Below are 18,693 nucleotides of genomic sequence, written 5' to 3'. Positions count from 1 at the left end.
CCCATGCTCCTGGCATTGGAGGAGACTTCCCTCACTCTCCTGCCTCTAGGCCAATTAGTGCCTGAGGGCGGGGGAGCGTGCAAAGCCTTCTCCACCCTCCCTCCCTCCTCTCCCCTCCCCCGCAAGCAGGGCAGGGGCAAAGTAGAGAAGGATTTGCGCTCTCCCCCGCCCCCAGGCACTAATTGGCCTGAGGGTGAGGGAGCAGCAGGGCCTCCGCAGGCTGGATCCACCCGCTTGGCGAACCGGATCCAGCCCACGGAGGTCCTTTTGCCCACCCCTGCTTTAGTGTATACAAATGACATTCTACTGACTTTCACCCATCTACCGGAATCCACTAGTAGCCTGTTAGAACTGGTCACAGTGTTTGGCAGTTTTTCATGCTACAACATAAATACAAAAAAAAAATCAAAATTTAGGCCATCATCCAAATTCCTAATCACACTCCTTTGTTTAGCCAAATTATATACTTGAGGATTTTAATTTTTTTTCTGATCTTTAAAAAATTATCTTCCATCAACACTGCCCAGTCTTAAAATAGTTCACTAAATCTTTTGGGTGGGCTGGTGAAGATGTACACACATGTTCTTTTTTAATCAAATACAAATTCTAAAAAATGAATGTCTGTCAGATACACTGTAAAACAACAATAGGTGGTGAAAATGTGGTGTGAAAAAGAGCGTACTTTTCTCATTTATTTTTGTTGAGAAATGTCGAGGAACAGTATCTGCAAAGATTATTCAATTTCTGCACTACTCTCTATAGAGCCATATTTATATCAGGAACATAAATACTTTCAATTCCATCCTGGTGGATATGTCTCTTCAATGACTTCCACTGAGAGCATGTCTACACTGCAAGCCATTATTTCGAAATGATGGCAAGCTGAAGGACTTCTTACCTCGACTCCTGTAACCCTCATTTTACGAGAAGGAAGGAAAGTCAGAGGAAGAGTGCTCTAACTTGGATTTCCTGCTGTGTAGACAGCACCAAAAGCTGAATTAAGCTATTTTGACTTGAGCTACATCATTGCGTAGCTTAAGTTGCGTAGCTTAATTTGACTTTTGCCCTCTTGTGTAGACATGCCCCAAGACAGATCACAAGTATATAATATATGTAAGAAGAAGACCCCAATCCTGTGAAGTCTTAGTTTTTGTGCTTTTTGCAGTTTACCTAACATATGTAATTTGAATGAACCAGAGAAACATTTTTGGGTGTAAAAAGTACAAACATAATAAAACACTGTAAAACTTAAAAATTCCATATTTCAATTGTGTTGACATGCCCTCCAGACTTCTCTCAAGTACCCCTATGGGTACCCGTACCACTGGTTGAGAAACACTGACCCAGACCATAGCTCCCATTGCCTAGGAACAGCAAGCCATAGCCACAAGGTAAAGAAACCATCTGGTATCCCACTGAGGCTAACTCTGATGAACCACATGTGTCTGGTGTACTGGAGGTTCCCCACCTCTGAACTAAAGCATATCTTTCAGGGGAAAAAACCAATTTGAATTAAAAATTGCCACTGATGGAGAATTTTATTGCAACCCTTGATAAGTTATTCCATGGTTATTTGCCATCATTGTTAAAAATGTGCTTTGAATTTCCAATCTAAATTTGTCTTGTTTCCACTTTCAGTCATTGGTTCTTGTTATATCTTTGATTTCTAGACTGATGAGCCCTTATAAAATTTCCATTCTGTCTAAAGAAATCATGATGAACATCCACAAGAAGCACAGCCACTGAACTACCAATGAAAATTGTATAATATCACTTTTGAACCCGGACACGTCTGTTATTCAGTATAAATGGTGCAGGGCTGGAGCCCCAGTCTGTATCCATTCTCTATAAAGAGATTAGTGCTGGCAGCAACATTGGACTTGCATAGGGCTTCAGCTGGGGGAGCATAAGGCGACATTGTTCACAATGTCTGCTCAGAGTCTCGAGTGCCCTTGAGCCTTCTTCTCAGTTCATGGGCATGGGCACCAGGCAAGGCATAATATTGTCTTTAGAGTTCAATGCTCAAGTATATACACGTTTGTATTTATCTATGCAATTGATTTGCTATCACAAATGAAGGTGTCCACACTGAGCCAATGGGTTATCTTATTTTAACATCACACAGTGTCTGTATATTTCATTGTCTCTGTGTGAGTACTCCTTGGCTACATCTAGATAGCTGACCTATTCCGGGATTCCAGAAGTATCCCAAAATAACAATTCCACGTCTTTCAATGCACCTGTGATTTCAAAATATATTTCAAAATAATGAGCATGCTGTTCCAGTGTCTCTGAAACATTTGTTCCACAAGGGTGAAGGGATAGGTTGGAATAACACTTCATTTTGAAATTTAGCACAGTGTAGAAAGTGCCAGATTTTGAAATAAGTTATTTTTACATATCCTTGAAATAAACTACACAATTTGCATAGCACAAATTGTATAGCTTATTTCGAGGTGATGGCACTGTGTAGACACACCCCTTTTCTTGTGTCGGACTAGGATTGCTTTAGAGTTCAACTAGCACATCTACCCGGCGGGGTAGCGGGCTAGCAGTCTGGGAGGTGCAAGAGACAGGGCAAGGCTTTGGGGATGTGGGTGGTGGTCAGTGCAAGAGGCTGGGGGACTGAGGAAGGGCTCTGGGTGGGGGAATCCCTTCCAACACAGTCCTTTTCTCCCTGCAGACCTTCCTGTCTACCAGGGGCTTGTTTTCTTCCCCCTCCCCTCATCCCTGTCCCCTGTCTGACAGAAGCCTGTTTTCCCCCTAGCCTCTCCCCCCACAGCTGCCAAAGGCCTTCCCCCTCCCCCAGCCACCAGGGGCCTTCCCCTCCTGCCCCCAGTGCTGCAGCCAAGGACCAGGAGGAAGGGGAAGGGCTTGGGGCAAGGAGGCTACTTATTCACTCTGCTGGCAGGCAAGATGGCAGACCCCCTCAGCCCTGCTGGACCCTCACTTGGTGGTATGGCTGCCCCTATTGGCCATTTTGCATTGAGCTGTCTTCTGCAGGCTCACTCTCATATTATGGCCTCCGAAGAGCAGCCACTCCCTTTGCATGTTATTGAATACAATCCTTTCCCCATGACTTTTGGTTGTCCTGGCACAGCAAACCCTGACCTTGCTTTAAGTTAGGAGAAGAGGAAGCTGCATACCAAATTTGGTGGCCCTATCTCCTACCATTTAGGAGGAGTTGTTGAACAGACATACTCATAGACAGACACACAGACACACAAAATCTTATATAGATATATACAGAGAGAGAGAGAGAGAGAGTAAAACAATTGCACTTCCTAGCATCCCCCAGTGAATGCATTTACAATTCTGGGAAATCATTCAGAAAATGCAGTGAGAAATGTTTATTCTGATTAGAAGCCAAGCATTGTATGCAGAGAAATTAAGTGTTTCCACATGATAATAGAAACAGCTCAAAAGGGGGGGAAAAGAATGCTTTCGCTTTGGTTTGATGACTTTTGTTCCTAATTTCAGAACTAAAAATAGATTTATAAAAACATACAACATTGTATATTGATGGTAGCACCTGTATAACCTCTTGGATTCTGTCTAATGGTTGTAAGATTGGATAGATGCTCATAGAAAAAAATGCCGAAATCAGACACTGAAGAATTGATGGAGTTCTTGAGACTACAATCTTTTCATTTCAATGCCACTTCAACAGATAATAATAAGAATTTCATTATACAGGAACAAAAGAAAACCTAATAATTGTACAAAATCGTTACTGGACGGATGGTAAAATTGTTAGTAACAGTGTAGAAAATTCTGAAGTGTTCAAGAAATACTTCTCTTCATTCTTTGGGAAAAAATCCTGGAGTCTTATAGTAATAATGAAATATTTTCTCTTGAAACATTAATTATGCAGTGTGCTAAAGGGCCACTTTTAAAGTTAACATTTTTTAAATATGCAGAACTGGATCACTTGCACCAAGAGTTTTCAAATAAGAGGAGCTCTCAGCCACTGATGTTGACTGTTTTTCAAATTTAACAAATCTTGAAATTTTGGGGATGTTCCAGAGCACAGGAGAAAAGCAAATGCTATTTCAGTATTTTAAAAGAACGATACAGAATGCAATGCATAAGTAATTAAATAATGACAGCATAATTAATGTGAATTATGTTATTTTGTGGACTATAGCTCTTATAAATCACATTTCATTTCTTTTAATGAGATTACAAGTCATCTTCTGTAAGACATTTTACTTAATGATGTATGACATTCTGATTTTTAAAAATAGGACTATCGAGAAAATTCATATATTCAATTGGTTAAAAGCTGGTTAACAGATATCTCAAAGTCATTCTAAATAGGGAATCATTCTAGTAGATTTCACAGGGATTTGTTCTAGGATCAATGATATTCAATATACTTGTATTTTCTCCAAGTTCACTGATAAAATCATTGCTGGTAAAATTTGCAGATGATAAAAGATGATTTGTAGACTAGTAAACAATGGTGAGGACAGGTTAGTTCTACAGATATATATGAAACAAGAATGTGGGTAGTATATATAGTATGAGGGACTATACTTTGGAAAACAATTTCTAGTGTAGACATGGTCTGAGTGTCCACATGATACAAAGAATATTAGCAACGTAAAAAGTGTTCAGCAGAGTGTTACAAAGTGTTGAATTCATTTCTGTAGAAACTGGTTTAGAGTCTAAAACTAAAGAAACTCAAAGTATTTATCTTAATAAAGTTTGGAGTAAGATGCAATGTGGCTGTGAAAAAAAGCTAATGCAGTTGTGAGAGTCATAAGGTCCGTTAGTTCGAATTAACTTTGATAGGCGCTACACTAGCGCTCCGCTAGTTCGAAATTAATTCGAACTAGCGGAGCGCTTAGTTCGAACTAGGTAAACCTCATTGTACGAGGACTAAGCCTAGTCCAAAATTACTAGTTCGAATTAAGGGCTGTGTAGCCCCTTAATTTGAACTAATGGGAGGCTAGCCCTCCCCAGGTTTCCCTGGTGGCCTCTCTCGCCAACCCCAGGGAAACTCTATTGCCCCCCCTCCCGGACCCGGACCCGTTAAAGGGGCACAGGCTAGCTACGGTGCCTGTGCCAGGTGCAAGCCTGCCAGCACCCAGCCAGCAGACCCTGCACCTGGCACAGCTCGAGCCAGCCGCCCGATGCCCCCCAGCCCTCCCCCTCTTCCCGGGACTAGGCTGGCGGCTCCCGGGAGCTTGCCCAAGACCGCAAGAGGCGGGCACCCGCGTGGTCCAGTGCAGACATCCACGACCTCCACACTAGGCACAGGAGAGCTGCCAGCCTGGACACCCAGGAGCAGGTTTGCATGAAAATCAAGGGGGTCCACTGAGACCCCCGACCCTGAGCCCTGAGCTTAGAATGGCCGTACTGGGTCAGACCAAAGGTCCATCTAGCCCAGTAGCCTGTCTGCCGACAGCGGCCAACCCTAGGGACCCTGGAGGGGATGGACCAAAGACAGTGAGCAAGCCATTTGTCTCGTGCCATCCCTCTCCAGCCTTCCACAAACTTCGGGCAGGGACACCACTCCTATCCCCTGGCTAATAGCACTCCATGGACCCAACCTCCATGAATTGATCTCACTTCCCTTTAAACTCTGTTCTAGTTCTAGCCTTCACAGCCTCCTGCAGCAAGGAGTTCCACAGGTTGACTCTTTGCTTTGTGAAGAAGAAATTTCTGTTATTAGTTTGAAGCCTGCTACCCATTCCTTTTCCTTGGTGTCCTCTAGTCCTTCTATTATGGGAACTAATGAAGAACTTTTCTGTATGCACCCTCTCTACCCCACTCGTGCTTTTATAGACCTCTATCATATCCCCCCTCCATCTCCTCTTTTCTAAGCTGAAAAGTCCCAGTCTTTTTAGCCTCTCTTCATATGGGACCTGTTCCAAACCCCTCATCATTGTAGTTGCCCTCCCCTCTCCCACCCTCTCTCTTCCCCTCTCCCACCTCCTTTTCCCAGTCTCCCCCAGTTTTGTTCAATAAAGAGAGATTCTATTTTTGAACACACATGTCCTTTATTTTGTACATCAGGAAGGGGGGCTAGGGAGGGGTAAGTGGAAGAAGGTGAGGGAGGAATGGGGTACGAGCCCCCGATGGTGAGGACTGGGCTGGCTCTCCGGGCTTCTGGGGGTGGAACCTCTCCTGCAGCTCCTCAATTGCCCCCTCTCCCCAGATGGCAGCCTGTGGCAAGTGCAGCCGGTCTGATGGCCGAGTGCTGTGATGTGCCCAGTGTGGGTACTCTGGGCAATCCAAGCCAGGACTGCTTTGCAAGCGGGGAACCCCTGAGAACTGTCTGTCCGGGGTGAGGGTCGGGTCCCTTTAAGCACAGCCCTCGGCTAGCCTGAGACAGCAGCTCCACACTCTATGGGTATGTCTACACTACCCCACTAGTTCGAACTAGGAGGGTAATGTAGGCATACCGCACTTGCAAATGAAGCCCAGGATTTGAATTTCCCGGGCTTCATTTGCATAAGCGGGGAGCCGCCATTTTTAAAACCCCGCTGGTTCGAACCCCGTGCAGTGCGGCTACATGGAGCACGAACTAGGTAGTTCGAACTAGGTTTCCTCCTGCTTCATTTGCAACTCCATTTGCCCTAATTACCCTAACTAGCTTGAACTAACGAGCTAGTGTAGACATACCCAAATAGACATTCTCAAACTCCCTTATGTTCAGTTCTGTTTGCTAGTTTCTGTGTCATTGACTGGCACCTTAATCAAGGAAACCCTCCTAATCAGGTCTCTGCTGTGATGAAAATACTGCCCCCACCAGCCTCTGCAAACTCACTTCTCCTCCAACAGATCTCCACTCAAATACCTCTATTTTCAATTGTTTAATAGTCTCTGTGCTTCTGTGCTCTGCTGAATGCAACACCAAACTAGTTAGAGAATATAATAGAGACAAAAAAACGTGTTGTGGATCTCAGCTCCCTCAATCTCATGGCACACATGAAAGCTCAGTGCAATACATCCAGGCTCTGAAAACAAGCTCCCTACAGTAATGCTGATAGCAAAGCAAATTTGCTAGGCAGAGCACCATAGGTCTCTGTGATTTCCTGTTAGTGCCTTCTTATTTATAACATTGCTCAAAGATATTTTGTGTGTGAGCCCTCACATTAACAGAAGAAAGAAAAGACTGTATGCACTAGATCTGCAGCTTATTCACTTTATGTATCTAAATTGTCTAAGGTCATTTAAAATAAAGGATGTGTCCCTACACTTTGAAATGCAAATTCAGTTATAAACAAATACAAAACACATTTCAGAAAGTAGAGTTGTCTCCTTCATCCTAACAAAATTAGAATTAGAGAGGAGCCCAAATCAGAATTTGATAGCTTAACATCCTCAACATTTTGAAAATGACTATATTCTGAACCTGAAAGTAAATCCAAATTTTGCTGTCAGTTTCAATCTATGAAATGGGCAACTAAAAATCCCAGACACAAACATTCTAAAATTTGGGGTGTTGGAATTCAGATTTAGGATTAGTGATCCAAATAAAACTGTTTGGACATATTTCTAGTCACAATCTTAAGTGATCAAAGGAATAATTTTGCATTTAAAATTTCTCGTGCCACCTTTCTCTCCTGCCTATGGAGTGTAAGAAGCTGCCTTGGAAAGAAGTATCACAAAATACAGATGCTTAATATCTTCTGATTGCTGATGCACTGTAGTACAGTGTACTGCCAAAAGTCTGACCTTTCTATATACGGTGCCAAACAACAGCATAGCATTCAAAGTTTTCAGTGTACTAAATTCTCCTGTCAGAATCACACTAGAGATTTGATGTTTCACTACCATATAGGTAAACCAGATCAGAAACACCTGCTGCTCACTTTTACCAACAAGCAGAGAAAATAAACATGCTTTAGCATGCCATTAAAGATCAGATAAAGAAGTTTATTACTAGACAAAGACTATTCAGGGAGAAGAAGTCAGTATGGACAACTTTACAAACATTGTAAGACAGACTGTATTAGTTGGGCATATTGCCCTATGTGAAAAAAATCCTGTAAATCAAAGTGGTCCATGGAGCTGCTCTGAGAAAGCTGTTACCAGACAGCTCCAGTTTGTTTATTTACTGGTTCCACAGACACAGAGCCTCATAGCTCCTATTGGCTGCCGTTCACTGTTTGCAGCCAAGGAGAGCCATGGGAAGCAGCAGTGGACCACTTTGAGAAACATTGCTGTAAATATACAATCTTTAATTACTGTGACAGGGTCAGAGCAGAAGGCTATAAAAAGGTAGCGTGGAGGTCAATGGGCTAAAATGAGGGAGCTGGACGGGGGCACTGAGCAGAGAACCTCAGACAGGCCCACTGCTCCTCAAAGGCTGTCAGAGAGCCAGCAGATGTCACGCAGTGGAACTCTGCTCGGATGCGTTAACGGATACAGGACAGGAAATAGGCCCCACAGCTGCAGGCTCTTCCTTCAGCCAACCTCTGCTCCCTGACCTTGTAAATTGCCATTTTGGCTATAGCCAGGAGGAGGTTGACAAGAAGGTCCCACAATCTTGTGGGGCCACGGATGGGTTGCGCATAAATTAATAGGTGAGGGGAGAAGTGCAGATAGAACCTCAACAAGAGGTTCTGTAGGACCTGAAAGAGGGGCTATAACCTGGCACACTCAAGATAGACATACGCCAGGGTCTCCCTCAAGCCACAGAAGGGGCAAGTGTCAGGAGCAGAAATGAACCACACCAAGTGCATGCCTGTGCTCACGGTGCTATGGAGGATTCTCCAGCTGATGTCCCTGGCATCATAGAGATGGAGTAGAAACTGGCCCACCGGGGCTCCCCATCCTCTTTTGGAGGTAAGAGGTCCCACCATTTGTTATCTGGGTGGGACACAAGAGTGGGGAAGTGAAGAATGTGAAGCACGAGCATGTATAGATGACTTTCTGATGCTTTTTGATAGAGGACCAGCTGCAACGCATGCAGCTAGCGCCGGTGATGAAGGGGAGGCAGTCAGGAAGGCAAGCAAGGCCAAGGACAGATGTAGAGATCCGGAGAGCTAGGGTTGAGGGGTGGGCAGAGTGTAGCCTCTCACAGGACCCGGTTGAGGTAAACCCAAGCAGCAGTCAGCAAAGTGTCCCTCACCTCCTGAAGTATGTGCTGGAGAGTAGGAAGAGTGGAGAGCCCCATGCAGTGGGTGAGCACCGAAGAATCCACTCAGTCTCCCCAGTCATAGTCCAGGAGGTCTCAAATTCTGGTGGTTTCTGCCAGGACCAACCTTTGACACTCTGAGGGGGATTCTGCCACCTGCACATGGAGATGGGGATTATGTAGCAGAGGCGCCACGAGTAGGTCTGCCCCCATGGTGGCTCCCAAGGATCTGGCCACTGAGAGCAGCTTCCAGGTCCAGAGGAGGTCCTGGTAGAAGACTGGCAGCTCAGAGAGGTCTTGTGGAAACCCTCTCAAGTAAAGGAATTGTTGGTTATATTAGAGCCCTCAGAAGTAGCCAAGGAAAGTGTGCAAATATGTTCTGTGCCAGACTACTTGCATTATATAGGAGCTTCTGGAGAGTCTGGAGGCAGAGGACATGGACTCGTGTGTGCAAACACATCAGGCCCTGCCCTTCTTCCTCCAGGGGAAGATGGAGAACTCCTGCAGAGACCCAATACAGTCCTGGCCAGAAGAACTGCAGCATCAGCTGCTGGCTCTGAACCAGGAAACCCAGGACCATGGTATTGAGACATTTCCAGAGCATGGACAAGACTAGTTGGTTAAGCACCAGTGCCCTCCCATGGAGGGGGAGGCACTGGAGCCGTCCTGTCCATCTCCACAACTGCTCAGCCACCCTGGACTCTCAACCTTGCCAGTTCTCTGGCAGGGAAGAATGTGTGGCAGAAAGAAAAATGCCAAGATACAGCAATAGACCTTCACTCCTCTGGATGGACTGAAGCATGGGTGGGAGGGAGCTCGCCTGCCACCCGGCCCCGACCACCAGGCCAGAGCTCTTGATCCAGTTGACCCAGGTGAAGGAGGCCACCAAGTAGACTGCTTGGCAGGCTTCCACCCATGCCAGGTCACCCGGATCCTGGACCATGAGGAGCACATCGTCAGTGTATGCTGACATGATCAGCTACATCTCTGGCTCACAGAACACCGATTCTGTCAACCTTTTTGCAAAGGAGATGGAGGAAGGGGCTTGATGGCCAGAGTATACAGCTGACCTAACAGCAGACAACCTTGATGCACTCCCTGCCTGAAACAGCAGTGCAGTCAGGGTCCAGTTGAACTTGACCAAGCACTTCGCAGAAGCGTACAGCACCTGGAGAAACCCCACAAAGCGGGGCCCAAAGTCAAAGGCCCTTAGAGTGCCCAGGAGATACCCATGGTCCATTCAGTCTAACATCTTCTCCTGATTCAAGGACAGAAGTGCGAATGACAGACCATCCCTACACCTGAGCTCTATGACATCTTGGACCAGATAAAGGTTATCAAAGATGGTACATCCCCAGACAGTGTAGGTCTGGTCTGGCTGGACCACATCCGCCAGCATAGACTACAGTCTCAGTGACATGGCCTTGGCAATGATTTTGTAGTCTGTGCTGAGGAGCGAGATGGGATGTCAATTCCTCAGATTGTGGAGGTCCCCCTTCTTAGGCAGCAAGATAAGCATGGCTCGCCTGCACAAGAGAGAGAAGACCACACTCTCCAAGGACTTGACCCAGACTCTATCATATCCCCCCTTAGTCTCCTCTTTTCTAAGCTGAAAAGTCCATGTCTTTTTAATTTCTCTTCATATGGAACCCGTTCCAAACCCCTCATTTTTGTTTCCCTTTTCTGAGCCTTTTCCAATGCCAATATATCTTTTTTGAGATGCGGCGACCACATCTGTATGCAGTATTCAAGATGTGGGTGTACTATGGTTTTGTAAATTCCACTGGCGGGCAACAAGATCATCCCAAACAATACACAAAATATGCAGATGCGTAGGTCACCACAACATCTGAGTCACGGAATTGACCTACATTTCATGGTGCCCTAGGCAGCTTTTGCTACATATGCAGTGTTCCTGGCACCTGCAGCAAGCTGCATCCCCCAGCTGGTCCCCTCACAGACTGTGCCCAGCAGGGCCATTCCTAGGGAAATTCAGGGACCAGGACAACCCTCTTCTCCCCTCATGTCTCACCCCATTCCACCTCTTTCCCCAAGACCTCATCCCCCCAAGTGATGCAGTCTAGGAGATTAGTGGGAGACCTGGCAGAAGCAGCAGGCAGCGGGAAGCAGAGTGCCTGCCTCCAGGAAAGGATTTGTGTCTCAAAATCATCCCTATCATGACATTTACCACCATCAGTGAGTGTAGGGTGGTTCCAGCCCTTCCCACAAGCCCTCTCCCTTGAGCAACCGGGAGAGCAGAGTGGGCTGGTTCCCACCATCGCTGGTGAGTGCAGGGTCCCAACTCCTACTGCCTCCCTGCCTGGCTGTGCTGCTTCTGTCCCTCACAGCTCCTGTCTCTGCATCCCTTGTGCACAGCCATCCCTCTGCAGAAGGCCCCCCTGCAAGGAGGCTGTCTAAGGCACCAGACGTGCTAAGGATGGTGCTAGTTAGCAAATTGCTTAAAAGCTATATGTTGTGATGCCTGTGTCCCTTGATGTGCATGAAAGCTGTGTGGATGGGGCTAGGCTAAAATGGCCATCAGAGCTTTCTTGCACAAGAGAGTGTCCACACTGCCATGGACGCTCTTGCGCAAAAGCACATCTTTTGCGCTAAAGCACATGGCAGTGTGGAAGCGCTCTCACGCAAGACCTTTTGTGCAAGAACTCTTGTGCAAAAAGTTCGTGCGCAAGAAGCCTGCAGTGTAGACATAGCCTTATTTTTAGAGAATTTGTTTACACAAGACACCAATAGTGTATGTTGCAAATTGGACATCTTTCCCACAGGAATAGACTGGGAAGCTGCTGAGATATTGCTTCAAGTATTGTCTTCTTTAAAGCTACATTTGTCGGCAGTTATAGTTAAAGCCCTAAGAAGGAACCTTCAGGTAAAAAAGGAAGTTTCATTACTGATCACAGGCCAGCATTTGGTCACTGAGATATGATTAGACCATTGTTTCTATCCAGGACAATGTGATTGGACCATGTTACCCATGCATCCCTGATTTGCCAGTAGCGTCAACAAAAAGTGTTGCAAAGCAGAGTAAAGGAGACTCATGCCCATGATCAAGGAACATACAGAGCATAGCTAGTGTCTTCAGGATCACCATCACCACAAGACTAACATTTCAAGTGTCTGAAATTAATAATGTCTGGAGGAAAAGAAGGCAACACCCACATCTGGTACTTGTCCTTCGTGAATCTGAAGACACTTTCCAGTGAGGAGCAGAAGGTGCTAGGAGACACTATCTGATCCATGAACACAGTACACCTGCTTATACCAGGCTTATACCAGGCCATCTGACGATGACATGATGAGGATGTTTAAACCTTTTTACCACACATAATTTCCTTTTTCCCTTTGATCTAACTTGAGCCTTCCCAAAGGCTTTATACCATTAGGGTATGAATGTGTATGTGGTTGGATGCTTGTGTATGTGACATTCAGGAAGGAATCTAAGAATATTCCTTAAAATAACCCTAAAAAATCCTCTGCCCCTAAAAATCATAACATTGTGTATGTCTTAGACTTAAGTTCATTCTTTGTTGAATTGAAGATCCCTGCCATTGTCCACTGAAAAAGTTGCTACATTTTCTCTTATCACTGTAAGTATCTTGTAAAGCTTACCTCACACATTCCACTGAGCGAGGCTTTTGCTTGGTTGCACTGTTTTTTTTTTCCTGTGGAGCGAAGGGGACAAGATGAAAGCAAATACATTAGCCACTAGGCTAGTGTTACCTCTATTTTTTCCATCTGTAAGTGGAATTAATTTTCTTATGAGTACCAATGTGAAGGGGATGTGTAACATGGAGGTGAGCTGTGACCCATCACCTTCAAATTGGTGCACATAACAAAACTCATGTTGTGGGAATGGGGCCAACGGGTTCTCAATATGGTAGGGGGCTCAGCAAGGGCAGATATAGGGCAGGTCGAGCGGGGAGGCCGCCCCAGGCCCCGCGCTTCAAGAAGCCCCACACATGCACAAAGGGGGGGGGGCACGAAATTGTGCTGCCCTGGGCACCACAAAATCATCATCTGCCCTTTGGGCTCATGTCTGGGACAGAAGGTTGAGGTACAGGAGTATGAGGGCTCTAAGGCTGGTGTTGATGGTCTCAGTGCTGGGACAGAGGTTTGGGGTGAAGGTTTCTTGCTGGGGGTTCAAGCCTTGGGGTGGGGCTGGGGATGAGCGGTTTGAAGTGCAGGAGGCTCCAATTTGGGGGAGGGGTTCAGGACTGGAGGTTGGCATGCAGAAGGCAGTAAATACTCTGGACTGGGGGTATGGGCTTTGAGGTGGAGCCAGGGATGAGGGCTTTGGGATACAGGAGGGTGTTCATGGCAGGGGAGTTTAGGCTTACCTAGATGGCTTCTTGCTGGGAACAGCAAGGAGAGGCCTCTTGCCCCAGGTCCTGGCAGTTCTAGGGCTTGAGAAGAGATATCTCCTTCCCAGTTCTTCATGAGCCCCTGTACGGGGTTTAACAGGCAGCCACACAGCTTAGGGGGACCTTAGTACTAGGAACAGCGAACTTCCAAGAGAGGAAAAAAAACATTAATTGGCTTCTAAGATGTGAGCCAATTTGGCTTCTATACTAAAATATACACTACTCTGAAGAAAAGCTATTTGGTTGTTTATAACTAAATGAACAGCTCCTCCATGGGACCCCCTGTTTCACTTCTCAGAAATAATTATTTGCTGTGTTAATGCAATTTGACTACATTGATGATTTAACACCAGTTGCTGCTAGTTTATTTAACTGGTATAATTTTGAACTTAATTTGATACCAGTAATTTAACCAACTAGCCTGATAGAATTTGTAATAGTTTGGCCTTAGTGATATTTTTATTTTATTCTTATTTGTATATTACTTTTAACATTTATGAAAAATATATTGATTTTTTCCAGGGAAAAATTTGGGTCAGAACCATAGAGGATATGAGAAAATCAACCAATCTGCATCTGAGTCTAGAGAGCTCTCCTTGAAGTAATCCTCTGGTTCTCATACCTCTCACTTTTTAATATATCACTGTCATGGCATAAAACAGAAACAGAAACACAAGAGGAAAGAGGATCATTAAGAAAGACAGCAAAATATTTTGTTTATGAATGTTTGTTCCCTCATACTGAATAAACAAATAATGGTATTTCATGCTTAGCTGCCACGGTAAAGCATCTGATGCTACAGATTGCTAAATAACTATTTTGTATATACAGATAGCACAAAGATATTACCATTGTTTACCTGCCAGTGCTCAGAATTGGAGAAATTGTTTTCATTTTCACTTGTTCACTTGTTCATTCAGTTAGGCTGTGTCTATTTCTTCCAAAAAAAGATACGCAAATTGCAAACTGCAATTTGTGAAGCTTTTTCCACTTCTTTTTTCGAAAGAGGCTTTTCCGACATTTGGTCTGTCTACACTGGGCCAAATGTCGGGGAAAAAACCTTTTTCAGAACCTCCCTTCTTCCTCATAAAATGAGGTGTACAGGGATGCCGAAAAACGTGACTGCTCTTCCGAAAAATAATTCAGAAGAGCAGTCGCATTCCTTGGACATGCAAGGAATCCCGGAAAAACTCTGCAGTCTAGATGTACCCTTAGTGGACTAGAAGAGGAAATGTACAGCCCTGCAAAACTGGGAAAACTTCTGACATTTTTTCTATTAAAAAATAGAGAAAACTCACTAGTGTAAAATTATAAATATCCATTAAAAATAACTTGATAGAGCCCCAACTTCTGAATTAATAGTGAGTACTTAGAGGTTTCTGAACCAAACACACTGGAAGATCCCCTCATAAACATGGCTCTTTCATGGAGCTCCACTATCTCACATGGGGTCAGAAGACTCTCTGCAGCATATTTCCCCCACCACCTCCAGACATTATTGTGGTTTCTTCAGGAGTCCAGAGTTCATGGAGGGAAAGATGGTGGAGACCAAGGAGGTGACTGGCAGATGTGGGTAAACTATGAATAAGCAAGTGAGATTATAAAGTGAGATATGTTATTCCCTCTCTGAACCTAAAGCATTCAAGTGAAAAAAGGTAAAATATCCTGAGGTGGAATTATCTTTCTGCAGTGCACTACCACCTCTGAGACGTTCCAGCCATGACTAAACCAGTCAATGCAGATGAAAATGTGGTTCTAATTAGTGATATTGATTCTATGTCTGTTAAATAAAATTGCATAACATTGTGTTCAAGTTACTAAAACTGTACACCAAAAAAGCACTGAAAAGAATTACATCTTTACCATTTGTTCAAACAAAAAGAAACTAAAATATTAAACCGTTGTAATCATCCTGCCATTCTGTTCAGCACATTAATTAAAACCTGCCAATAAATAAGTAATGCCAAACACAGACTAAAATTACATACTGTAAGTTCAAAAATTATTCTGTGGCAGAGCAGATAAACAAAGAAAGTCCTATAGCAAAGTTCAGTTTTTCAGCAGAAATTCAAATTACTAAAAAAAATTTGTCTGAAAACCTATGTATTTAAATCTGAAAATGTTTCTCAAGACTGTCATACTCTGAGGGTACGTCTAGACTACAGGCTTTTGTTGACAGAAGCTTCTGTTGACAAAGAGCGTCTAGACTACATAACGTGGATCCGCTTTGTCGACAAAGCGTGTCTAGTGTATGGGACACGCTGTCAACAAAAGAAGGCACCCAGAAGTGCTTCTGCAAGGTCACAGGGGCAGCCTTAAAGCCCAGGCACCGCTGCATGTTCTCTGCAGAGACGCGTGCTTAAAGGGATCCTCCTGGACAGCCGTTGCTCTGCTCCTGCTTCTGGCTTGCCTACCTCTTAGAGGGAAAGCAAAGCTGCTGCAGTTTTTGCTCTGGTTGCCCTGCTTCTTCAGTTTGGCGTAGGGAGGTCTACCGTCGGGGTTGTCTTGGTGGAGGTAAGTCACTCTTGGAGAACAGTCCAGGGGGACGGGGGCGGGCGGATAAGGGGGATGGTCAGGACCAGGCACAGGGAATGGGGTGTGAGTGGTAGAAGCCAGCCTAGGCTCACCCTGCAGTGGTGCGGGAAGGAATGGGGGGGTTTCCTGAGAGGGAGGCTCTCAGGGTCTGGGAGGGGAGGGGTGAGGGAGCACCTCTCATTAGCTCATGCAACTTCTCTAATATCCTCTTATGTGTGTTTGTATTTGTCCCTGTCTGCAGGTGGTGACGGCCATCAATTCAGCAGTACTGTCCGCCTCGGAGACCTGTCTTCCATCTTGGCCAGATTTGCGGGGCTGGGTTTTCCAAACTGCAGTGGAGTACTTGATGGGACTCACATCCCGATCGGTGCACCACCCCATCGAGCAGCACAGTACATTAACCGAAAGGACTACTTTTCAATGGTGCTGCAGGCCCTGGTTGACTATGGGGACAATTCACAGACCGGGAACATGATGCCTGCGTATTCCGGAACTCCTACCTGTACCGCAGGCTGGGGCATTTTTCCTGGAGAAGAACTATGCAGTTGTGGATGTGCAGATGCCTACGTGCATCATGGCTGACGTGGCATACCCCCTTATGCCCTGGCTCATGAAGCCCTACACCAGCCACCTGGATGCGAGCAGGAAACTCTTTAACTCCCACCTGAATCAGGCTCACTTCCAGGTGGAGTACACCTTTGGCCATCTGAATGGTAGATTTAGATGCCTGCTCACTCGGCTGGACATGGGGGAACTCAACATCCCCGATGTGGTTGCAGCATGCTGTGTGCTGCACAACTGAGTGGAGAGGAAGGGGGAGGCCTTCCTCCCTGCAAGGGGGACACGGGCTGACATGGAGGGGAGGTGCTTTGAGCAGCCCCAGACAGCTGCCATCTGGCAAGCCCACCAGTTGGGCTTGCACATTCGAGAAGCCCTAAGGGAGCAATTCTCCCACGGAGGCCAATGGTTTTCCCCAGGGCCTTCCAAATGTGGGAGTGCCTCATGCCCCCAGTGCCTTCCTCCCCAAAACTCCTCCCAGCCCCACAATCACACATTGTACTCATTCATCACACACTGACAACAGACACAGATGTTGGTGAAAAAATTTGTACAGTTTATTTCACTGTTGGTTTTTTGAAAAACTAAACTAAAATACTCTTTTGTTCAGAGAAAATAAACTGTTTGTAAAAAAAATAAAGTGCTTCCTTCATTGAATCTCACAGGTGGAAGGGGGGAATGTCAACCTGGACCTTGGCTCTGACCTGCGGTGCCGTGCAGGGTGGTGGCCTTTCCTGGCCAGGCCATCAGCCATTCTGGCATATGTGTCCGAGTTCCTTTGCCTGGACTGTGGTAGCTGAAGAGCCTCCTCCTCAGCCCACAGCTTCAGGAGGGCTTTGATCTCAGGCCCTGACCAGGAGGGTGCCCAGCATTTTGTGCCCCTGGCTTCCTGGGGGGATGTGTCCCTGGAAGGGGCTGGGGGGTTTTGGGAGGCTTCTCCCTGGGACATGGCTCCGACTTGGCTGACCAAAAACAGAGCTGCGCAGTCCGGGTCCACTCTGGAACTGGCTTGCTGCCAGAATGCTGATCCTGGGCGCCTGAGCCTTTTAAAGATGGCTACAGGCAGGAACAATAGAGTTGAAAGCAGTGGCAGGAGTGTCCACCAGGGCTTCTTCCTGGAGGCCTTTACTGTCAACATAAAATCTTCCCCGCATCCACACTTACCTTCTGTCAACAGAACTCTGTTGACAAAGGTGTTATTCCTTGTAGAATGAGGTTTACCGCCGTCAACAAAACTGCAGAGTTCTATTGACATTATATCAATAGAACTCAGCAGTAGCATAGACAAAGGTATAGTTTTGTCAACAAAAGGCCACTTTTGTCAACAAAACCCTGAAGTCTTGACCCACCCTGAGGGCCTGTACACTGCCAACATTCCTCAGCTACCTCAGGAATTATCAGCCACCCCCAAATCAATTGTTAGCCTTTGTTTATAGATCCATTTATTGCCAGCTAATAGTTGTTGGGATTTTTCTTCTAACTTGACTAGAGGACCTATCACAGCTGTCAACAGAGGTCACCATATGATCAGAATGGTAACTTTTTGTGGTGTCTCAGGTATCAAGCAGAGGGGAAATCCAATGACAACATTAACATTTGTGACATATTCTAATACAGTGATGATAAATGCTATAGAGAAGCCTATATATACAAATGGAATAAGTACACATGGATATTCATTTCTCACCTTTATTAGCAAAGCACTTCAACATGTCCTTGACTGCAAGTGTGTGACTAGTCCCACTGAAGTAGATGGTACAGCTCACAATCTTAAAAATAAGTGCTTTGCTGAATTAGGAGGTTAGAGATAGATAACTTTGGAAAACTGAACCAGTCTGGATGGGTGGTTTAGTTGGTTGGTTTAAGCAGAGAAACTTTGGCAGGATGAAAAATGTCCAGACAAAACAATAATTAATGCAGAAGTTATCTCATCATAAACCAAACCCAAATGAGTGGAAAAACAATTATTTCTCCTTTACAGTAGGGGAACTTAGGCACAGAGTGCTGAATGGAATGATCTAAAATCATGAAGGAAGACTCTGGCAAAGCTGGGACCTTATTCACATCACATGCACCCCAGATCAAAGTGTTTTGCACAGCACTGTCATTACCTTTGTGAGCACTGAAATT

The sequence above is a fragment of the Pelodiscus sinensis genome, chromosome 1, assembly GCF_049634645.1.
Source record: "Pelodiscus sinensis isolate JC-2024 chromosome 1, ASM4963464v1, whole genome shotgun sequence".
Classification (NCBI taxonomy): domain Eukaryota; kingdom Metazoa; phylum Chordata; order Testudines; family Trionychidae; genus Pelodiscus; species Pelodiscus sinensis.
The sequence above is the reverse complement of the archived record's forward strand: the minus strand, read 5'-3'. Positions refer to the sequence as shown.